Below are 21,855 nucleotides of genomic sequence, written 5' to 3'. Positions count from 1 at the left end.
TACAACAGTAATTTCAGTAGTATAAGCGCTACAAAGGATAAGGGGCTAAAGGGTGGTGGTGGGAATAAGCCAAGACGTGACTATTTTGAAATAAGATGGTTAGAAATGGCCTCTTTGAGATGTCATTGAATCAGATACTGAATTAATAGACAAAAACCAGTAGGGAGCATAGAGCTATTGGAGTAAATGTCTCTGTTTCTTTGACTACTTCAGTTATTTGATAGAGGAGCCATGGGTTAGAGCAGACCAAAAATGGAGGGAACCATTTTACAGAAGGGCTAGGAAGCTTTAAGATCCTAAGAAAAGAAAGAGCCAGGAAGTCAGCAGGAAACCGTGTCTTTAAGACTGGCATAGGGCAGAAAGGACAGATGGGATGGTTTCAGAAAATCTGTATGAAAACAGCAGGAGTTTTTTAACCTCCACATTACACAGAGTATTATTTTTACTTTAGTTTTAATGTGATGTTGTGTCTGTCTTCCCCACAGCTCAGTAAAAAAACTCAAACCTCTACCTTTACCATCAGCCGAAGGGCGTTAGTCACCAACCTGAAGCCAGCAACTATCAGAGTTTATGACTACTACTTACCAGGTGAGCGCTGAGGTTTGCCTGCATCCTCCAACATACTTCTGCCTCATTCTTTATGATATCTCTCTTAATTTTACAAATATTCCTTCCCAAGGCAAGTAACACATAATTGCATTATCTGATCTCTTAAAACAATTTAAATCGATTATATGGCATTTTAAGAAGTCACTTGCATTAGAGATATTTTACAGGATGTGGTCTATAGACCAAAGAAACAATGTAGACCATTGTTCTCTAAGGACTATTTTTAATATTCTGGCTGCGATTAATAATTTATCACAAGTGTGCAAATATTACTGACCAGAATCTTCCTGTAATTCTGGGTACAACCTGCAGGGATCCTCTGAAAAGGATTAAAGTAGTAGCTTTTATGAAGTATTTTCTCTCTGAATGTGTGAGGCTTGCAACATAATAAAATATATCATTTCATTTTATAGATGGACAGGCAACAATTCAGTATTCTGATCCCTGTGAATGAGGTAAGCCCAGAAGAGAAAAGGGTGGCCTTTTGGGTAGGATGGTAGTATTCAGAAGTTAAGGGGGCCTTCTTCTGAGTTGCTGTTAGTGTCTTTTGGAAGCTGATTTTTCATAGAAAGTGGCCTTTTCCTTTTTTGTCCTAAACTCTTAAAGAGAGAGTAATAATCTCTATGGTCAAATCAGAAAAAAAAATTAATAGTAGCATTTGCATGAGGAGCTCTATGTGATTTTTAAAAACAGTATTTTCTTCTGATTGGAAATTGATAAATTTCCCCAATTATTTTTATGTTATATATCTTTGTTATATAAAAATACTAAGACAAAAGTAAAGATTACCCGATTCTACTCCCCTGAGATAACACTATTAATAATCTTATCATGCATTTGTGAGATTTTTTTCTAGATAGGAAAAAGCTCCTCTATAATTATGAAGAGTTTCTGAGTGTCATGATGTCTTTCACTGTTTTTGTCTTTGTACCCCCTCCCTCCCACCCCATGATAGAAGTTGAAAAGAGATTAAATTAATCCTCTATGACAGTACTGGGCAACATTCGTCTGCCTCTTAAAACAAATAATTTGATTTCTGTGATTGACTAGAGAGTGGGTAACAGATGAGCAGTCCTGAACCTCAGCTACTTTTGACAACTTCACAGATGCTTAAGTACCAGAAGAAAGGACTGGGGGAGATAAGCTAATAGTAATCATGAAAAGAAGGAATGACATGGGAAAGATCACTGAGGGAGAAGATGTGATTTAGCCATTTAGGGGACTCTCCAGAGAGGAGGTGATGGTAGAGGGTGATCCAGGGATGATACGGAGGTCTTTCCAGAGGTTAAATCCAAGGGGAGTGTAATTAAGGGCTTTGGAAATAGAATGAAAAATAAATAAATTTTCTTTTCTTTTCAAAGAAAAGAAAATCCGTACACTTGGTTATGTGCATATTTTTGTGGATACCAAAGGTTCTGTTTGAAGATGATCATTGCTATTAAAATAAAAAACCTCACATTTGACTTCAATCCTAATTTAGGGACCGTGTTCAGCCAGCAGTCACCGCAGAGCAAACTGAGCAATAACAAGAAAAGTGGCCGGCCGGGATTCCCTCTGTCTCCCTGCTTTCTTCTTGCATGATTCCCAAGCTCTTTCCCACATGGGATACCACATCGCCGCGTCAGATCTTCCTTGGAGCAATCTTTTTGCTTTAGAAACAGATTTGGAGGCACGGGGTGGGGGCAGGGGGAGGGGAGATGAGTGATATTTAAACAGAGAAGATTCTTTAGGTGATTACACCCTTTACCCTGGATATCCACATTCTGATATTGCTCCTCTAGATCATAAATTATGACAGAGTCAGGGAAAAGTAAGTCCACAACATAGACATATTTCCTTGAGCCTAGGGCCATAGTTATATAAACGATTTATTATTCCCTGTCTCCTACACTCTAGACCCTGGTCCTCCTAAAAGTTCCGCAAATGAATGAAGATGAGAATACCCAAAGGAGGCCATCCCCAAAGTGAAAGAAGATAGGAATACCCAAAGGGAGGCCTGCCTTACCCCTCAGGTATCACAGGAAGAGAACAGAGAGAACTCTAAAGAAAAGAGGGCAGAGTCCCGAATGCTCGCACTCACTGAAGCCCCACCTTCTGTTTCATTTGGCTCTGTAGCTCCTACCTGAGTGACCACCTTTTTGCAATGGAGGGAAGTGGTGATCCTCAAGACATAAGAAGTTATGTCTGGGTAGAGAACATTTTAAATGATTACAGAAATTGTTCTTGTATCTTTTGGGAAAGGAAAAAGGAAGATTCTTATGACTTAAATTGTCAACTACCCCGAATAGAAAGATGTTAATGAGAACATTTACACTGTTGTACTTACTGAAATGTAAACATTTTTGCATACTTGAGAAGCAAGGTGATTGTAAGGATTAAGTAACACTTGGCATTATAGAATCCTTATGGTAAGTACTCAATACATACATTTATTATATGTCGGGTACTTTATCAGGCCTTGGAATGCAAAGATAAATTAAATGGAGTTTTTATCCTCAAGGAGCTCACAGAGTACTGGTGAGAGAAAATAAGCAAATTAACAAGTTATAATACAATGTGACAAAAAAATAATGGTAGAAGAAAGTACAATAAGCTATAGGAGCACATAAGAGAGGTACCGTCCCAGACTGAGGTGAAAGGGTGGTCAGGAAAAGCTTCCCCAGGTTGAGCACAAGGCACAGGTAAAGCTCACCATGTCAGTGACTAACTGGATGTAAGACAGGAGTCTGGGGAAAGTGACAGGATTCTAGACTGTGGATTATGTAGAAAAGGAAAATCTTTTTCTCTACATTCTTATATTCAGTGGGTGATACTTGTGAATTAAACTGGCCAAAAAACAAAACAAAACCAAACCCAACAACAACAAAAAACAGCAAAACAAAACACAGAGATTTATAAGAGAAAAAGTTTATTTCACATGCATGTGGTGGCTTCACAGGAAAAAGATGAAAACCCCAAGAATCAGTTAGGCCCTGGAGCTTATATTACTTTTCCAACAGAGGATGAGAAGTTATGGAGAAGTGACAAAGCAAAAGAGGTTTGGGCTTCTAGGGGTGGTAAATTGTGAAGAGGTAAATACATGTGGAAAAGGAATGGAAGATAAAGGTTATTTTAGTAAGGTTTGTTTACGCAGATAGAAGTCAATCCTGACTTTCTATCTCCTGTGATAAGGTTTGTTCTCCTCCTGGTATGGGGGAGAGGAGGAGAGGCACCATGAAGGGAAATTTCAGGCAGGAGTGGGTAGGGCAGAGAGGTCCTCCTGCATCTGTCCCTCTAGGTCCATCTTTGGCCTTCCAGCCGCACACTTACTTCTCTAGGAATATCAAACTACAATTAATTATCTATTTCTACTGTGCTCTCTGATAATTTTGATATATGCTACTTGGAAAGCCTTTTCATCTCTTCTGCCTGCAAGACTTCCACTAGACCTGTAAGGTATGGCCTTCAAGGTGTGCTTTCTACTCTTGTAAATACGCCTTCCCCAAGAACTCCTCTATGCTCCTCCAGCCCTTTGTGCTTCTCTGTGAAGACTCACCAAACTGGGTCAGGTTTTCCGTTAACCCGTCTAGTTCCCCCACCAGGACGTCAGGTCCTTGAGTACTTGTACCCTGTGTGATATACTTTTAATGCTTCCCCATTATCCATTCTCTTCTTCCTCACTAACAAAAACCACAATTTTATTTGGAACGACAACATGCCTAGCAAAAGTACTCACCCTCTCAGAATCGCTTGCAGTGAACGGTGAACATGTGGCAGAATTCTAGTCAACAGAAAATAACTGGAAGCCTCTGGAAATAAATTCCTTTCTGGATAAAATGACAAAGCCTCACATGAGGAAAGCTTTTGATCCTTCCTTCGCCTTCCTGACTGGAATAAGGATAAGATTCCTGGAGGAAGGGGAGCCATTTTGCAACTATGCAGATAAAAACCATATGCTGAAAACCAGAGAGCAGAGAGATCAAAGGAGCCTGAGTGCTTGATGACGTCACTGACTGCGTCCCCTTGTACGTGTTGGACAGGCAAGAGAAAAGTTCAGTCATTTGAGGAACTGCTAGACTGTCTATACCATTTTACATTCCCACTGGCAGTGTATGAGGTTTCTGACTTCTCCACATCCTCATCAATACTTGTTGTTATCTGACTTTTTGGTTCTAGTCATTCAGTGATGTGACGTAGTATTTCATTGTAGTAGGATATCTTCTTTTATAAAGTGTATGTTCAAAGTCTTTGTTTATTTTCCACTGAACTGTCTTTAGGAATTCTTTATATTTTTTAAATAAGACATGTGCATTGCAAATGCCTTTCTGTGTGAGGGTTGCCTTCTCATTCTTTTAATAGTGTCTTTTGGGGAACAAAAGTTGTTCATTTTAATACAGTTCAAGTGAGTGCTTTTTATGTTCTATTTAAGTAATCTTTGTATACTCCAGGATCACAAAAGTGTTTTCCTTATGTTTTCACTTCAAAGCTTTTTTAAAAATTTTAACTTTGTCTTTTAGATACACAATCCATTTTGGATTAATTTTGGCATATAGTGTGAGGTGGGGATCAAAATACATTGTTTTTCTGTGTGGATATCCAGTTGACTCAGCACCATCTGTTGAAAGGCCTTCCTTTGCCTAGTACATTGCAGTGTGTTGCTCTTATCATACATGAGGTAACTACACATGTGAGAGTTTATTTCTAGGTTCTGTCTTGTTTCATTGTTCAGTTTGCCTATCCTTACAACAGTACCCCTCCACACACACGAACTATAGTTTTACATTTAATAGTTTTATATATTTATCATATATATGATATCTGGTAGTATAATCCTCTAGTTTTGTGATTCTTCTTCAAGATAGCCTAGGCTATTCCTGGCCTTTTGAATTCCTATATGAATTCGAATCAGTTTAATTTCCTCAAAAAAAAAAATATAAAAACCTGCTTGAATTGGGAGGAGTGCTTTGAAGCTATAGATTTACTGATTACTGACATCTTTATAAATATAAAGTCTTTCAATTTATGAATGTGTTCTATTTCTCAGTCTATTAAGGTCATCCTTAATTTCTCTCTGCAGTGTTTTATAGTTTTCAGTGTAGTGGTGGTGTATATCTTATATTAGATTTATTCCTAGGCATTTGAAATTTTTTGATGCTATCATAAATAGTATCACTATTTAAATTTAATTTTCTATTTGTTTTACATTTGGACTTGAATCCAGCAACCTTTCTAAATTCACTTATTGTCCTGATTTTTTCTTAGACTGTTTTAGAGAATCTAAGTACACCACCTTCTAACCCAGAGATAATGACAGTATAATGGACTCTGTGGCACACCACCCACATCTACCCCCATTCGGGATAGAAGCACTTATTTCCACAGCTGCTGACAGCTCGCAGTTGTGTCTTTTCTGGACAATTGTCCTTATCTATTGTCCCCTCACTTTCCAGGAACAGCCCAAAATCAATAAATGGCCCGAGTGGGGGATAAAGACCCTGCCTCCTTGCCTCAATTCAAGAACACTGCACAGTACCTCAGTTCCAGATCTCATGAGATTTATTGTGACTCAGTTGCATGCAGCCTAACCTCCTTTCATCAACCCCAGATGTTGATCGTGAGAACATTCTCTCATAAATTCCCTGCACATAAATCTATATCTCAAAGTCAGCTTCCTAGAAAATCTGGAAGCGGTGTCAGATTTGGTTCAAGGAAACAGATTCTAAATTGTGCCTTTGGAGCTAAATCATCAATTGACTAGGTGCTGAAGAGGACTCCATCACGGTGGGCGGCTGGAGCATTGCTAGTCCCTGGTATTGTTAGCAGTGCAGTCGTTGAAGTTTTCGCCTCTATTACACTGAAACGGCGTATCCGTGGAAGAAAATGCAATAGGCTGAGCACTGTATCAGGTGTTTAAGAAGTACAGAGGAAATAGTATTTATAAGGACGGTGGAATTGGATGGCTTTTGATGAGGAGCAATAGATGCTTTGGAGAAAGATAATTACACGTTAAGGGTGATTAATAAGCAATTATGTATGTGCTAAGCATAAAAATCAGAGGGCCTCTTGGTAGGATATAAACATTCTCAACTTCTACAGCCAGAGGGCAAGAAAATCTGAAGACCAGGTTCAAAGCTTTGCCATAAGAGGAACAGCTCTGGTGTGCAACAATTACACTCTGGTGTGCAACAATTACAGATCTGATATGCTAAGGTCAAAGCACTGTTTGGGAAGGACTGGGACCCTAAGACATTGAGATGGGGACGTATGATTGATACACTCAAAATTGACGAATTTCCAGATTCCCCTGAATCCTCAGAGCCTGAAAAAGTGTCCTACTGCTCTCTGTTAAATGCTTAAAGATGAGGCAGAAGCTTTTACCGTGCAAGACAGAGTATGTCCCTTATTTCTCGCCTGCCCATTATGCCAATAACTAGGAATAAGTCATATAACAATCTGACTGGGGAAGTGCTGGGCCTGCTAAGGGAGGGAAAGGATTATATCCAGAAGAAGCTGCAGGATCCAGCCACACATACCAGCAGGAGCCAGGAGAGTATGCATCAGATAAATTCTGAGGTGCCGAATTAAGGGATCTAGAACATAGGTTGGATAAAGAAGAGTCTATCAATATAGGAGAACATTCCCAGGATACAGAATTTTATATCCAGGTAAGGATCCCAGAAGATAGTACAAAAATGGTACTGAGATGGCTCATAGGAAGCTTAAGGAAAGTGATGCCCATAAGAGAAGCAGAAACAACAGAACTGCCATGGTAGATAGCTGAAGAAGGAATCGGGTAGCTCAGAGAAGTTATCTTGCTGCAGAATTCAATGGGAAGAGCCAGAGGGCATTTTGTTTACCAAAGGGGTCAGAAGTGCTTTGTTCAATGAGGCACCAGCATCACTGAGAAGCTAAGTGGTGGCTGTACTCTGCAGGCATGGGTTGAAGACAGGAGATGCTGTTACAAAACTTGACCCTCTGATAGCAATGAGAAAGATAGAATAATGGAAACCAGGTGATAGGACATCACCATCAGAAGCAAGGTAAATACACTGGTACAAAGAGCAGCAAGTCAGGGTAGAATGAGTGGAGACTAACCCACAGGGAGCTACAGAGATGATATTTCTAGGGACAAGATAGATGGTGTGATGCTTTAAAATATGTCCAAAAACTCTTGAGCACATTTTTTTTTTAAGTGGTCCTTAATTCCCTTCTACTCAAATGTCAGCTTTCTTAGTGATCACTTCTACTGAATAGAATAAGGCAGAAGTGATGGCGATATCAGAAAATAGTAGACATTATGGCTTCCTGCCAATGTTGTAAGGACAGTTAAACAGTATGGAAAGGCCCCCATGGTGAAAACTGAGACCTTCAGCCAACAGCTAGTAAGGAACCAAGTCCTTTTGCCAACAGTCACATGAGTAAGCTTGAAGGAAGATATCTCAACTCCAGTCAAGCCTTCAGATGACTGTCCCAGCTGACATCCTGATGGTAACCTTATGAGAGAGTTTGAGCTAGAATTGCCAGCTGAGCTGCTTCTGAATTCCTGATCCACAGAAACTTGTGAAATAATAAACAGATATTGTTTTAGTCATTATGTTTCTTGGTACTTTTTTAATGCATCAATAGATAATTAATACAAAGAGGTTCCCCAATTCCCCTTCAAGGTTAAATGTGCTGTGTGTCCCATAGGATGCTATACTTATCCATATCGAGGGCCAATTATACTATGTTGTAAATGTCTCTGCACTTATCTGATCTCGTGTTGTAGTGGTAGAAAGGCTCCCAAACATGTCTGTGCCCAAAACCCTAGAACCTGTGAATATGATACCTTTCTGGGCAAAAAGGACTTTGCAGATATGATTATTAAAGTTACACACTTTAAAATAGGAAGATTATCCTGGATTACCTGGGTGGTCCATATTTAATCACATGAGCCCTTAAAAACAGATAACTTTCACCAAGAGGCAGAAGTGACAGGCAGAAGAGGAAGTAAGAAAGATTCAGAATGTGAGGAAGGTGTCACCAGCTACTGCTGGCTTGCAAGGTGGAGGGGACAAAATGATAAGGAAGGTGAGCAGCAAGGAAATGGGGACCTCAAACTACAACTGCAAGTCACTTAATTCTGCCGACGACCTGACTGAGTTTGGAAGCAGACTGTCTTCCACTGCCTCCAGAGAAAAGCCCAGCCTGGTGAGTGAATACCTTGAAGTCGATCTTGTGATACCTGGAGCAATGGAACTAGCTGAGCCCCACCCAGCTTTCTGACTTAAAGAACTGCAGGAGAATAAATGGGTATTGTTTTAAGTTGCAAAATTTGTGATAGTTTGTTACAGTAACAATAGAAAGCCAATATGCCTCCAGAGTGTAAACACCTTAAAAACAGAGATTGTGATCAGGTCACTATTTTATTCCCAGTGCTTACCACATTAAATAAATGTTTTATAAATATTTGTTGAATAAACTAAACTAAAAAGATTAATGTTGTTCAATGGTGCAGGTCGCCCAGCTTTTCTCCACTGCATTTAAAATTTTCATTTATTGTCTGCTTTTTCTGAAGACCCAATTCAGGTGCCACCCTCCTCAAGGATATCCTCAGTCTTCAATGCCGTAGGTGAATTCCTTTAGGCTTCTCAACTACCTTAGCATTTCAACTACATCTTTTGCTTTGCTGTCTTGTACTTTGTGATTATCTTCATGGTGCTTCCTACTAAACTATAAACCCTTGACGGCAGGAACCATGTCAGATTTATTCATCTTTGACCCCCCCTTAATGCCTAAAAATAGTATGTGCTCAATAATATACTGAGTGAGTGAAACATGCATATCACATGTTAACCAAGGTCAAGTGTGAATGACCAGCATTGGGAACATTTGTTTTTTTTAGATAAGAGGTATCAAAATATATATTGTATAGTAAATATAATATAAATAATAATAAATGGCTGTTAGACACCATCCTAATCTCTCCGACCTTTTATCTTCTCTGCTCTTCCCCTACACACTTAAATCTGAAGTATCTGTTCAGATAGTCATGATCTAAGAAGGCTTTTCCATTAAGGAGGAAGTGAACAGAAAGGAAAATAAGTTGAGGTGAGAAAATAGGGAAGGGAGATGAAGCCCTGACACAAGAAGCCGTGGGACTACTCTGGTGTGTATTCAAGACAGAAGCATGTGACTTAAATTATCAGAGCCTTAGGCAAACCCTGAATAATAAACCATAGATAAGAATGACCCTCAGCCTGTGCATTTAGCAGTACCACCTTCTGTCAAGAAACAGCCGTTGTTCTATCTTCATATATTCTGGTTCTTTGATACTTTCTTGTCCTCTCACAAGTTCCCTGATGAAATAGTTAAGAAAGGGAGAGTAATTGGGATAAACGAAACACAAGAAAAAAAAGAAGTATAAAAAAGGAATAAAAAGTAGAAAAAATAAATAAGGTAATACATAAACATTTGGAAAAAAGACATGAGGGAAAGGAGTTTTCATCGAGGATGTTCTTCCTTCCTTCCCCGAGTCCCTTCTTTGGTAATGTTGTAGGATTCCTCAAATTTATGAACTTCCTCTCCTTGGTAGTACTGAAGGCCTCCTTCTCAATTCCACTGAACAATCACTGTATAAACCAACAGTTTTCTAAGCTGACTCTCAAACTGAGATTCAAGATGATTATAAGAGGAATTAGGTTTTGCAAATAGAAAAAATTGACATGCAGAATTTTCTCTATATGTCTATTTATTTTTGAGCAAAAACCTTGTCGCATTTTGTAAATGGAAAAAAAAAAAACCCAATGCATTTTCACTTTTCCCTTCTAGAGAGGTTAAAGCTGTGGTTAGAGAGAGAATTGTGGTGATTTTACTGTCCCTTTGAAATAGGGTCGATGACACTCAAATCATGAGATTATCTCATTTTCAGAGATAATAATATGGCTTTGATACAGATGTTTGCTAATTCAGAACTCTATCCTGTATTTTTATATTAAAAATAACCTTTGTGGTCCTAAATAATGGAAATTTCTCTCAGGCTTATGGTCTACCATATACTCTATACTTGAAACATCTTGTATTAGGCTGCTAGAGCTGCCATAACAAAATACAACAGAACGGGTGGCTTAAACTACAGACCTTTGTTCCTTGTAATTCTGGAGGCTAAAATTCCAAGATCAAGATGTTGACAGGTTTGGTTTCTTCTGAGGCTTCTGCTCTTGGCTCGCAGGCAGCAATCTCACTGTGTCCTCACATGGTAATTCCTTGTGTGTGTGCATCCTTGGTACTCTTATAAGGTGACAGTCATATTGAATTAGGGCCTTATCCTTATGACCTACTTTAGCCTTAATTACCTTTTTAAGGGCCCTGTCTTCAAATATAGTTATATTGGGGATTAGAGCTTCCATATATAAATTTTGGAGGAATACTATATATTCTATGATGCATCCCCAAAGAGATTTTGGATCAACCAGTCAGGACCATTAATTTTGTTTTCCATGAAGTGAATATGAGGCAAGACATGAACTTTAAACATTTTTTGTAGCATATCTCCTAAAAGAAATTTTTAAAAGAATACACTCCCTGGAATATTTTCAAATCAATATCTAGAATATTCATCTTGAATTTAAATAATTAAAAGTATGTCAATTCTAGATATTATAATGCTGGCAGGAATGAAACTGTTGTATCACTTAAGAAATATTGTCCAATGTAATCTACAGCCCATATGTCTTTATATCCAATATTCATTAAAAATTTACATGAATAAGTTCAATAGTTAGAATTTTTACATTGTTCCTTTTTCCCTTCCATCCACTTTCATCATAGACATTTTCTAATATATTTTATGCTAATATTTTATTATTTACCCTATCAAGCTTCTGCCACAAGAATACACATATATCTTGAAATAGCAAAAGTGTTTTTATTTTATAAAACTTAAAGAGATTCAAGAATTCTTGTGGATTGGGTTAACAATACAATTATGAATAGATACAATTAATCAAAATAGCACAGAATTTAAGAGTAAAAAGTTAAATAACCATATGTTTTGTTAAATAAATTTTGAATACAAAATGTAAAATAAAATTAGAAACACAGTTCCTAATAAGATGGATATGGTTGGGATTTTTTTTCAATTTGTGCATGTATCTACAGATGATTATTAGTTCTAGAAGGAGAAAAGTATTAGGATTAATTTTATTTCTATTTTTAATTTTCTGGGAAATCTCACTCATGTAAATAAGTAAGTACGAATGGAAGGCTTTTGGCTTCAGCAATGCCACTCGCTGACTTTTCTAAACTCTTTCAAGTTATATGCCAAAAACCATACAATAATCTTTCATCAAAAATTATTCTCAGTGATCTATTATCAATACTCAGTTTAATCAGGTCCTCCTTTGATTTGGTTGAAAGTATTGTAAATCTTGACTTGAAAAAGAATTTTACCTTAAATTAACTTACCTATACAAAGTGAACACATTTCGATTTTACTTTTTAAATCCCAGAACAAGAACAACGCACCATGGAATGAATGAATGAAAGTCATATTTTTTGTAAAGTGAAAAGAGAAAGGAGAAAAAGGAATAATCATGACACTTCAACTCATATACACCATTCTTAGTAAATCGTTGAGATGGAGATTACATGTGGACATTGAAGATCTGGGAACTTAAGCCCTAGTATCTTTGGAAAGTCTTCATACACCCCAGAGATATATGTACTACAGTTTGAAAATTGCAGTACATGATTTAATGTATATCTGGTGTCAAATCTGCCAGTGTTCATTTAGCAGCTCTACAACTTGCTAGCTGACCGACTTTCAGCAAGTTATTTAACCTGTCTACACCTCAGTACCCTCCTTTGTAAAATGAGAATGAGAGTATTGAAAGAGTAGTGATGAGAATGAAATAATATTATCCATGAAAAATACTTAAAAACTTATCCAGATGGAGAGAGGGATGAAATTAGCATGAGGAAACTTTTGGGGGTGATGTTCATTATCTTGACTGCAGTAATGGTTTTATGGTTGTATGCATATGTCGAAATTCATCATGTTGCACACTTTAAATATGTGTAAATATACACTAATTTTACCTTAAGAAAGATGTTTTTAAAATAGTATTTGGCATTTAGAAAGTATTTGATAAATATTAGCTATTATCGTGAGGAGAGATCCTGGATCCTTCTTTCGAGGAGTTAAAATTTCCAGGACCACTTAGATCCTCTACCTTACTCTGAGGCCCTCCTGTCATCCCTTGCCCCATCCCCAAGGAAGGATGGAGGCAGCTTGTACCTAGGCAAGGAATGACACCTTCTGGTCAGAGAGGAGAGTACACATGTGTCTTCTGCATTTTCTCACATGTTTAAATTTTGTTTTATCATTTATTTCGGCATAGATAAGACATACCAGTGTAAAAATCCAATGGTGCAAAAGGACGCCTTCCACGTCTCTTCTTTCAATTCCCTCCTCAAAGGTAACCACTATTAGTTTTGTCAAATGCTAGTTCCCTGAAAATACTGCCTAAACACCCATAGATAGGGCAAAGCTGGGCTTATTCAAACCATAGTGAGGGAGGACACTACCTTGAAGGAAGCCTTAGTAGTGTCCGGGAGAGGAGGGGGAAGTCAGGATATTTATGAGGTGTTGGAATCTGGTTTCAGGTGGGGCAGTCTTTCAGTGTAGTGGTTTGATGAAGATTGAGTAAGAAACATGGTTAAGATTGTGGGCACAGCAAGGTGAGGGTTTTGAAAAGTCTTCGGGAATAAATAATCTTTTAAATATTGTCTGTGAAAAGCTGAGCCGTTCAAAGTTGTTTTTCTAGATGTTCCTGAATGAAACAATATAATTATTTGCAACTTTTATTCTCTGGGCAAGAGTTTCTTGGAATATTAAAGTCATATTGATGAAGACAGTGGGATAGTAAAGTTAAAGCAGACAGTACACTGTGTGGGTATAGATGGTTCTCAGTTTCTTAAATATATTTTCAGAAATATGCTGTCCCTGTTCAATTGCACATGTATAAATTTAAGAAACATCATCTTTTATCCTCTGACGGTTGCTGCAGAAATTCAGAAACTGAGTATGAGATATTCCTTAAATAAAAGCTATCCAATTGCATTTGCTCTGTAGTTATACGAGACTTAGTTTTTTTCGGAGTATGCACATTTTAATCTTTTGTGAATGACATTACTGTTTGAAGCATTCTACTAGTATTTTCCCCCTCAGCAATTTATGGTTTTGGCAAAACCAGTGGGGCACATTTTCCCTTATTCCTGGTTTCTTCTCTTCTATCATAAAGGGCAATTACATGGTAGTGAGGCGGGGAAGATAAATAATTATTCCACAACACTGAAATATGAAGGCGACTGCAGAGGCCTTCATTAAATACATGTTTGTTGGGAGCCTACTGAGTGCCAGGCACTGTGCTAGGCATAGGATGAACATAACTACACTCTCTGCCCTGGTAAGGCTTAGAGCTTAGTGAGGAAGATAAGCACTGAACATGTAGTTATGAGTGAAATGAATACAACAAAGGACGGGAGTTATGGGAACCTAACCTCATCTTGGGGCTGAAGTAAGGATTCCCAGAAGTGATGCTTGCTCTGTAGGCTGCAGCATAAGCAGGAATGATATAGGTACAGGAGTGAGGTGTGGGAAGAATGTTCCAGACAGAGGAAATAACTTATGCCTTCTCTGGAAACTGAGGTTATTTTTCTCTGTTTTCCTGTTTTCTGTGTCCACCATTCTACTCATCTTGTGATCCCATTTCCAAACATTTTGAATAAGAATGTACACACAGAATTTCCCAGTTCGAAGTCATCATCCTGAATACATAAGAATCTATCCTGTGACTAATGTCCCTCACCAGTGCAAGGTTGTCATGTACATGGTCCTAGGGAGAGACAACCCTGTACTATTTTTTTTAGTAATTTAGAGATGCAGTGAAGAACATTTTCTAAATCTTGGATAAATAAAGTTCAAGAACTGCTCACCTTTGGCAGAAGAGAGAATCACAATTTTTTAAAACTGTCTTTAGAAATTACACAGAAAGATCTCTTTAACAGAAAAATGAGGAAACTGGGACCCAAAGTGCAGAATTCATTATGATATCCAAGACAAGCAGCACATGAAACCTGAGGACTATAGAAATCGAGCAGGTTACAGTCTTTTCACAATTAGCCTTCTGTGATATGTGAAAGGTAGAGATTATTTAACATAAAAAATAAGGCATTCAAAGCTCCTATGTATTTATTTGTTTGTTTGTTTAATGTTTTAACCAGAAAAATTGTTACTCTGGAGAATTTCTAGACAAATATTCAGAAGGTCTCTTACCTTGGGGATGAGAAATGTCCTTGATTAGGTCCAATTTTGTTCCCAAGAGAGACTTGCCAGTTCACGCTCTCTGTGGCAGTGGCTCCACCCTCTGGAAGCTCTCTCTTGGCCATCATCCTCCTCAGTCACATCTGAGGAGGGCATTGGACTACCGAGCAGGTTTTACAGCTTGCTCATTGCCTACAAAAGATTAAGAATCCAGGAGTCATTTTTCAGTGACAAATTTCTTAACACACGTTTATGGTTTCAAAATTTAGCTTCTTATCTATTTAATTCTTGTCAGCCCCATGTATCAATAGGCATATCTATAATTCTTTCTTTCAAGACTTCTTTCTTTCTCAACTTAATTGTGAGTACTTTAAGCCTACTAAGCTTTGGTGAGAGAGCTAAACCCTAAGCCATTTTTTTCCTAACAGAAAGGATTTTTTGGGCAAAACATTAATCTATTTTTAGGTTATAACAAGTAATATGACTACCATACTTTGATTTGATCTTTGCCACAAAACTAAGGTCTAATTGGCTTTTATTACTCAAAAGTTTTTTTATTCAGTGTCTCTTCCAAACCCTTAAGTCTCCAATTTTCAAACTCTCTCTTTTCCCTTTTGTTTCTGATTAAACACTGTCCAGTTCTTTACTATGATCATCTCTTGTAGTGCCTTATCAAATGCAGTCAAATACATTCTACTGCTATTTTCCAAATTTTTCTAGAATTATAAGATCATCGAACACATTATCAGACTCTCAAGTTATTATAGAAAAAAAATATCATCCCAGACTTTCAGTCTCCAGTAAGTTTCTTCATCATCTGCCCCTGATCCTTAAGTGAAAGTTATATATTTTAGGAGTTTAATGAGAACAGCGCCTTATTTTCAGTACTAATGAGTCAAGATTAGTTACGTTAAGTTGCTAAGATAAACAACCTCAAAGTTTAGTGCTTAAAGTTAAAACAGTTATTCCTCATTCTATATGTTCAAAGAAGGTCGGATAGGGCCTGCGCTCCACATTGTCTTCATTCCAGGAACCAAGGTGATCAAACAGCTGTTATTTCGAATATTGCTCTATGTTGTGGCAACGGACAAGAGAAAACAAGGTTCATTGTGTGCACTGGCTCTTGAGTCTTCTGCCCAGAAGTAATGCATATCACATCCACTTATGTTTCACTGGCAAGCACAAATCACTTGGCCATACTTAACTTCAGGTGGGCGGGGAAAGTACAATCCTACCGTATACCTAGAAGGAGAAAGCTCTGGAACAATTGTGACAAGTCTTCAAGGCTTCCTCAATATGATAAAAGCAGTAAGAGATTTAGAATTTAATATTTAGAGTTTTGTTCCAATATTTATGTTATCATGGACAAGTCATTTAGCATGTCAGTTTTGGTAACCTCATCAATCAAAATGGAGAAAATAGTTCTTAATTCGACAAATGCTTGAGAGGAATCACATGTGAAATCACTTAGCCCAATGTTAGTTTCTTTCTTCTACTCACTACCCAGAGATAATGTGCCATCTGGTTTTAGTATTTTCAGTAAAGAAAAAATTTTATGTGTTGCTTGGCTGCTATAATTTACATTAGCAGTTTTCTTCTATCCTTCCATATTACAAGCTTTTTGAGAACAGAGACAATGTTTTATAGTTCTGTATTTCTTACATACCCTAGTGCAGTGTTGAAAACGCAAAATGTGCTGAAAATATATATGTATTGATTATTTTCTCCTGAAAAGTGTCTTACTTCTATGAGACTGGGTTAACTCTCAAATAAAGCTTTCATGGTGACACAAAGGAGATATTATACCAATTTCTTGTTAAAGAATAGAAATTAGGGGAGCTTTCATGAGTTCACTCTACATTTCACCTTTTAGCACAAAAATTTTTGAGGCTTACAAGCCAAGGATACTACATGAGTTGCGTCATGGTTGCTGAGGGAGACGGAAGGCCAGTGAGTCTGGAAGGTGCTACTTATGCACAGTGGATCTGGTGGTTCCTCCCTAAAGCCTTCCAGGACGTCAGATCAGAGACAGAGTTTGAATACAGACTCGTTAATAACCCCAAATCTAGATGAGACATTGTAAGGATGACATCTCCAGGCCAATGTGAAGATTAAATGGATAATTAAAAATCATCTAGCATAGTTAGCTACTGTAAATGACTATCGAGGTTATCATTTGACCAGTTTGATCAAGAGATAGGTTTCTTAAAGATGTTTCTTCTGATTCCTTCATGTTCTGAGAAAACCTTACTCCAAATATTGTTTTCTTTTTTTCATAGGAAGGGAAATTCTTATGAAGAACAGATGGGGACATTGTTATCCTTGAGTATGTACAATCCTTTTATAATCTCTTATCATGATCTGCTTATACACTAGTAGTTAATACTAACAATCAATATTTATTGAAAGCTTACCAAGGACAATCAATAGGCTAAATAAATTCTATGTATCACTTACTTAATTCTCATAACAACCCCAAAAGATAGATAGAGCCTTCATTTTTCAGATAAGGAGAATGAGACCTGCAGAGGTTGTGACACATGCTCAGGACCATGTAAGTGGCAGAGTTAATAAGTAGCAGAGACAGGATCCAAACCCAGATGTCATAGTTCATGCCCTTAACCACGTTAAACAATATATATACCTGATTTTGTTTCCTAATCATATTGTTTGAAAGGAGTGAATATTTTTGTTTGTCTTTGTATGTTCATGACGCCTAGCATAATACTTTGAACAAAGTAATTTACTATTTTTCTGAGGGTGTTATGTTTGTGCAAAGAATTATAGATTCAGGTATATGAATTCAGGTTTTATGAGTGATACGTTCGAAGGATATCAGAGTATTCCACTGCAAAACATGCCATGTTGGCATAAAGATTGGATTGAGTTGAAGGCAACTGAGAGACAGCAAATGCAAGAATAGCTCTCTATCTCCCCCTATCTGCCTAAAATCAGGTCATAAATTTCCCTTTGTGACGGTGTCCCCCTTTCCTTCTGCCATATTAGGAAGAAGAGAACTGAATCGCCAGACACTATAAGTGGAAGATGGCACCTAGATGGGTCTGCACAAACAAATCTTACTAAGCTAACCCTTATTTTCTGTTTGATTCCCCCATATGTTTACTTTCTCACAATTTACTGCACCCAGAAGCCTAAACCCCTTTTACTTTGTCTTATCATTTCTCCACAAGTTTATAGCCCTTTGTTAAAATGGTAATATAAGCTCCCAGGCCTAACTGCTTTGTGTGTGTGTGTGTGTGTGTGTGTGTGTGTGTGTGTGTGTGTGTGAGACTGAGATCCCCCTTCCCCCATGTGCATATAAAATAAACCTTTCCCCTATTAAACTGTTGTCAGCCTAATTTTCGGACCCTTACTGCAGAACTTAAGAAGGTACAGATTTTTTCCTCCTCTATGTATTCGAAGTTAAAAAACCAGACTACCTTTGTGACACTCAGACAGTAAAATAATCACCTTTAGCAGGACTACCAAGCCATTAGGCTACGGAAGCCAATTCCTGCCTAGGATCAATGTTGTTGCTTTCTCTACTTGAGTCATCATTATAAATCGTTCCCAATATAAACAAGAGAGACATACTGACCATTCATGTGATACTATAGTTCACAGCTTCAGAAATCTGAACTTGTCATCATTTATAGGTCAAGTTTGAATGTACGGAGAAAATGTTTGAATCTATTATAAAGTGTAGAATTACTAAAGCTGAGCACATCTAGATAGATCCTGGAGGCAGTGCTCCCAAATTTCCCGCTAACACTATTGATGCAAGAATCCATTTGGACTTGCTTTTTCATTTAGTAATTTTGGTTTATGTACAGAAAAATCATTCATGGTTAAATAATATATTGCATTTTTAACACTAACCAGCATCTTGTAAACATAGAATGTTGTTTCAAGAAAAACAAAAAGCTCAGGATAAATTTATTACTACAAACAAAACCATCAAAAGTGTGTATTCTATTAATAATACATCATCTTTCTATGGGAAGTATATCTTATCTTCCACTAACAAGTGTCCTTAGGGGATGTGTTTTCTTGGGCATGTGTGGAGGTGAATGGATTGGTAGGTGTGTGTATGGAGGGTTGAAAAGGCAGGGAGGAATAGAAATACATTTAAAAGGTAGAGAAAGACAACTATAAAATTATAAGGCATATACAAGAAGTCATCTAAAACAGAGGTTTTTAACCATTTAGCTTCCCTGGCAAGTTTGAGAGATATTGTTTTCATATGCCATCCCTACTTTGACTCATCCTGTAAAGGGCCCAGGATTATATCTACTTCTGGCTGCCAGGATTAACTTGCCCACTTAGGAAAATACTGTACTTTTATATTGTCTTAAGTGGATAAACCTCTACAGATAGGAATTTTGCAATATAAAACATACTTGCATTTTGACTTAACAATTACACTTTACAGAACTTTTTAGAGTTGTGTCGCATCTATGTGTACTGCTTAATACCTGCTTAAGGGTATTATGATTATAAAATACTATAAATAACAAAAATGTCCATCAAAATATCTATATTATATAATATCAAAAATGTCCATTCAATGTGTCTACACAGGGAATACTATGCAACTGTTAAAAAAAGAATATGGCAGCTGTACATATTCTCTTACAGAATAATCTCTAAGGTCTATTCTTAGGCTAAAAAGCTTGGAGTCACGTGTGTGTGTGTGTGTGTGTGTGTGTGTGTGTGTGTGTGTGTGTGTTTTCCTTTTCTCACATCCCACACCCATTATGTCAGTAAATCTTATTGGTTCTAGCTTCAAAATATATCCAGTATATTGGTGACCACTCCATACCATCTCCACTGTTACCACCCTGGTCTATTGCAAACACCTTCTAACTGGTCTACCAATTTCTATCTTTGTCTCTCATGCCTGTTCTTAATAAGCTGCCAGAGGGATCCTATGAAAAAATGTAAATCAGATCGCATTACTCCTCTACTCAAATCCTTCTGATATCTCTCAGAGTAAAAGCCAAAGTCATTTATTATTATTATTTTTTAAATAATTATTACTTGCTTTTTCCCTCCCTCACCCTCTCCTCCCTGGCACTCCCACACTTCCTTACAACTCTCACCTCATCTCCAACTCTTCTCTTCTTGGCTTATTCTGGTCCAATACATGCTGTGCTTGCTGTTCCTTTAGGGGAGGAAGAAGTTTTCCTTGACTCTCTTAGGGTCACTGGTTGGGTCTAAAAATTAAACTGACAAAGACAGATTAATGGAAGTATTTTTATGCTAGGTTTGATGAAGAGCAGATAGTAGAGGAGAAATATGATTGGTTAGAGAGTATGAGGTAAATGTAGTAAACTGGGGGAAACTGAGGAGGGCCTGTTTGTTCAGATTCTTCTCAGCATCCTTTTGTATTCAGAATAGAAATGCTCTTTATCAGGTATAGGGAGGGCACCTCTCACATGAGGGTTCATGACCCGTTTCGAGGGAGGATGCTGTAGAGAAGGTCACTCTAACCTTCCTGTTTCTGCTGTTTTCTCAAACTTCTTTAGCTTAAAATATTCAATATGCCAAGGAGTCATATTTTGGAGTAGTGTGTCCCAAACCCAGTCATTACTTCAACACATGGCACACAATCCCCCTGTCTAGAGCAAATACACACATGGCTGACTTGTTCGCTCCCTTCAGACCTCTTCTTAAATACCATCTTCTCCGTGAGATCTCTCTTACTTAAATTCCAAGTCCCGACCCCTTTCCATTTAAAAATTTTCCTCTATTGCATGTCGTCATCTAACGTTGTATAGATTTTAGATCTTACTTATTTGTTTATTGTTTTTCTTCCCCACTAAAGAGAGGGCTCTATGGGGGTAAGAATTTTTATGTTTTGTCTATTGAGGGACATCCATGACAGAAAGAAGTGACTGTCTTATAGTAGCCCTCAAATTATAGCTATTGAATACTGAATAAATGGATGAGTTAGACGCAGGGTGTGAACTAAAGATAAGAGTCAAGGATGTTTGCAAGGTTTTTTGGCTTAAATAACTGGGATTGCCATCTTCTAAACTGGGAAAGTCTGTGGGAGGAGCAGGTTTGCTGCAATTGTTGGTGGTTTGCCATTCACGTGTCTAGAATGTGGTCAGGAAGAAAATCTCAGGCAAAGCGCTCTTGTGGGAAGATTTATTCTCCCTGACTCTGGCAACTCTGTTTCTTTACCCAGATTTATACTTGTAAAAAAACAAAACAAAAACAAAAAACAAACAAATGAATGAATGAACCGTAAGTTAGAAATAGAAGGAAAAGTTACTAGGTGTTATTTCAGTTTAGTACTGGGCTTGAGCTTTTCATTGATTTCCTATTGACTGGGTTACTTTGCATCTCTGAAGAAGCAGAGATTAATTCATAGTGCAAACAGTTACTGTCCAGTGGTTGAAAAATAATCCTTAAGGTTATGGTTCATGTCCAATAGGACATTAACCAATTCTGTATCCAAACTAGACACCTTCTCTAACATTCTTTTATTAAATTGCCTGGAAACACCAAGTTTCTCAAAAACATTATTAACTGAGTTCGACATCTCACTGGTTCTTTAATTAATGAGTTATGTAAAATTTTTGATACATATTCATTTTATATTTGCATGAGTTATGATTTTACCTTTTTGAAAACTGTACTTTAATATCATTTTCACAGAACTGAAAAGCTGCCATTCAAAATGATTTGGAGCACTTACTCATTGATTAGTCCAAGCATGTGAGATACAATAAATTCTCCTGTTGTCAGCAAACAGAAGAATAATGAAGTTGGCAACTGGCTGGACTTTAGGAAGCAGGAATGCTCTAAGATGAGCAGCTACTTTTTGACACATTGGTTAGCTTACATGTTAGTTTCCTATTGCTGTTCTAACAATTTACCACGAATTTAGTGGCTTAAAACAACACAAATGTATTACTTTATAGTTCTGTAGATTAGAAGTCTGACATGAATCT

The sequence above is a fragment of the Rousettus aegyptiacus genome, unplaced genomic scaffold (genome assembly GCF_014176215.1).
Source record: "Rousettus aegyptiacus isolate mRouAeg1 unplaced genomic scaffold, mRouAeg1.p scaffold_m13_p_2, whole genome shotgun sequence".
In the NCBI taxonomy this organism is placed as follows: domain Eukaryota; kingdom Metazoa; phylum Chordata; class Mammalia; order Chiroptera; family Pteropodidae; genus Rousettus; species Rousettus aegyptiacus.
The sequence above is the reverse complement of the archived record's forward strand: the minus strand, read 5'-3'. Positions refer to the sequence as shown.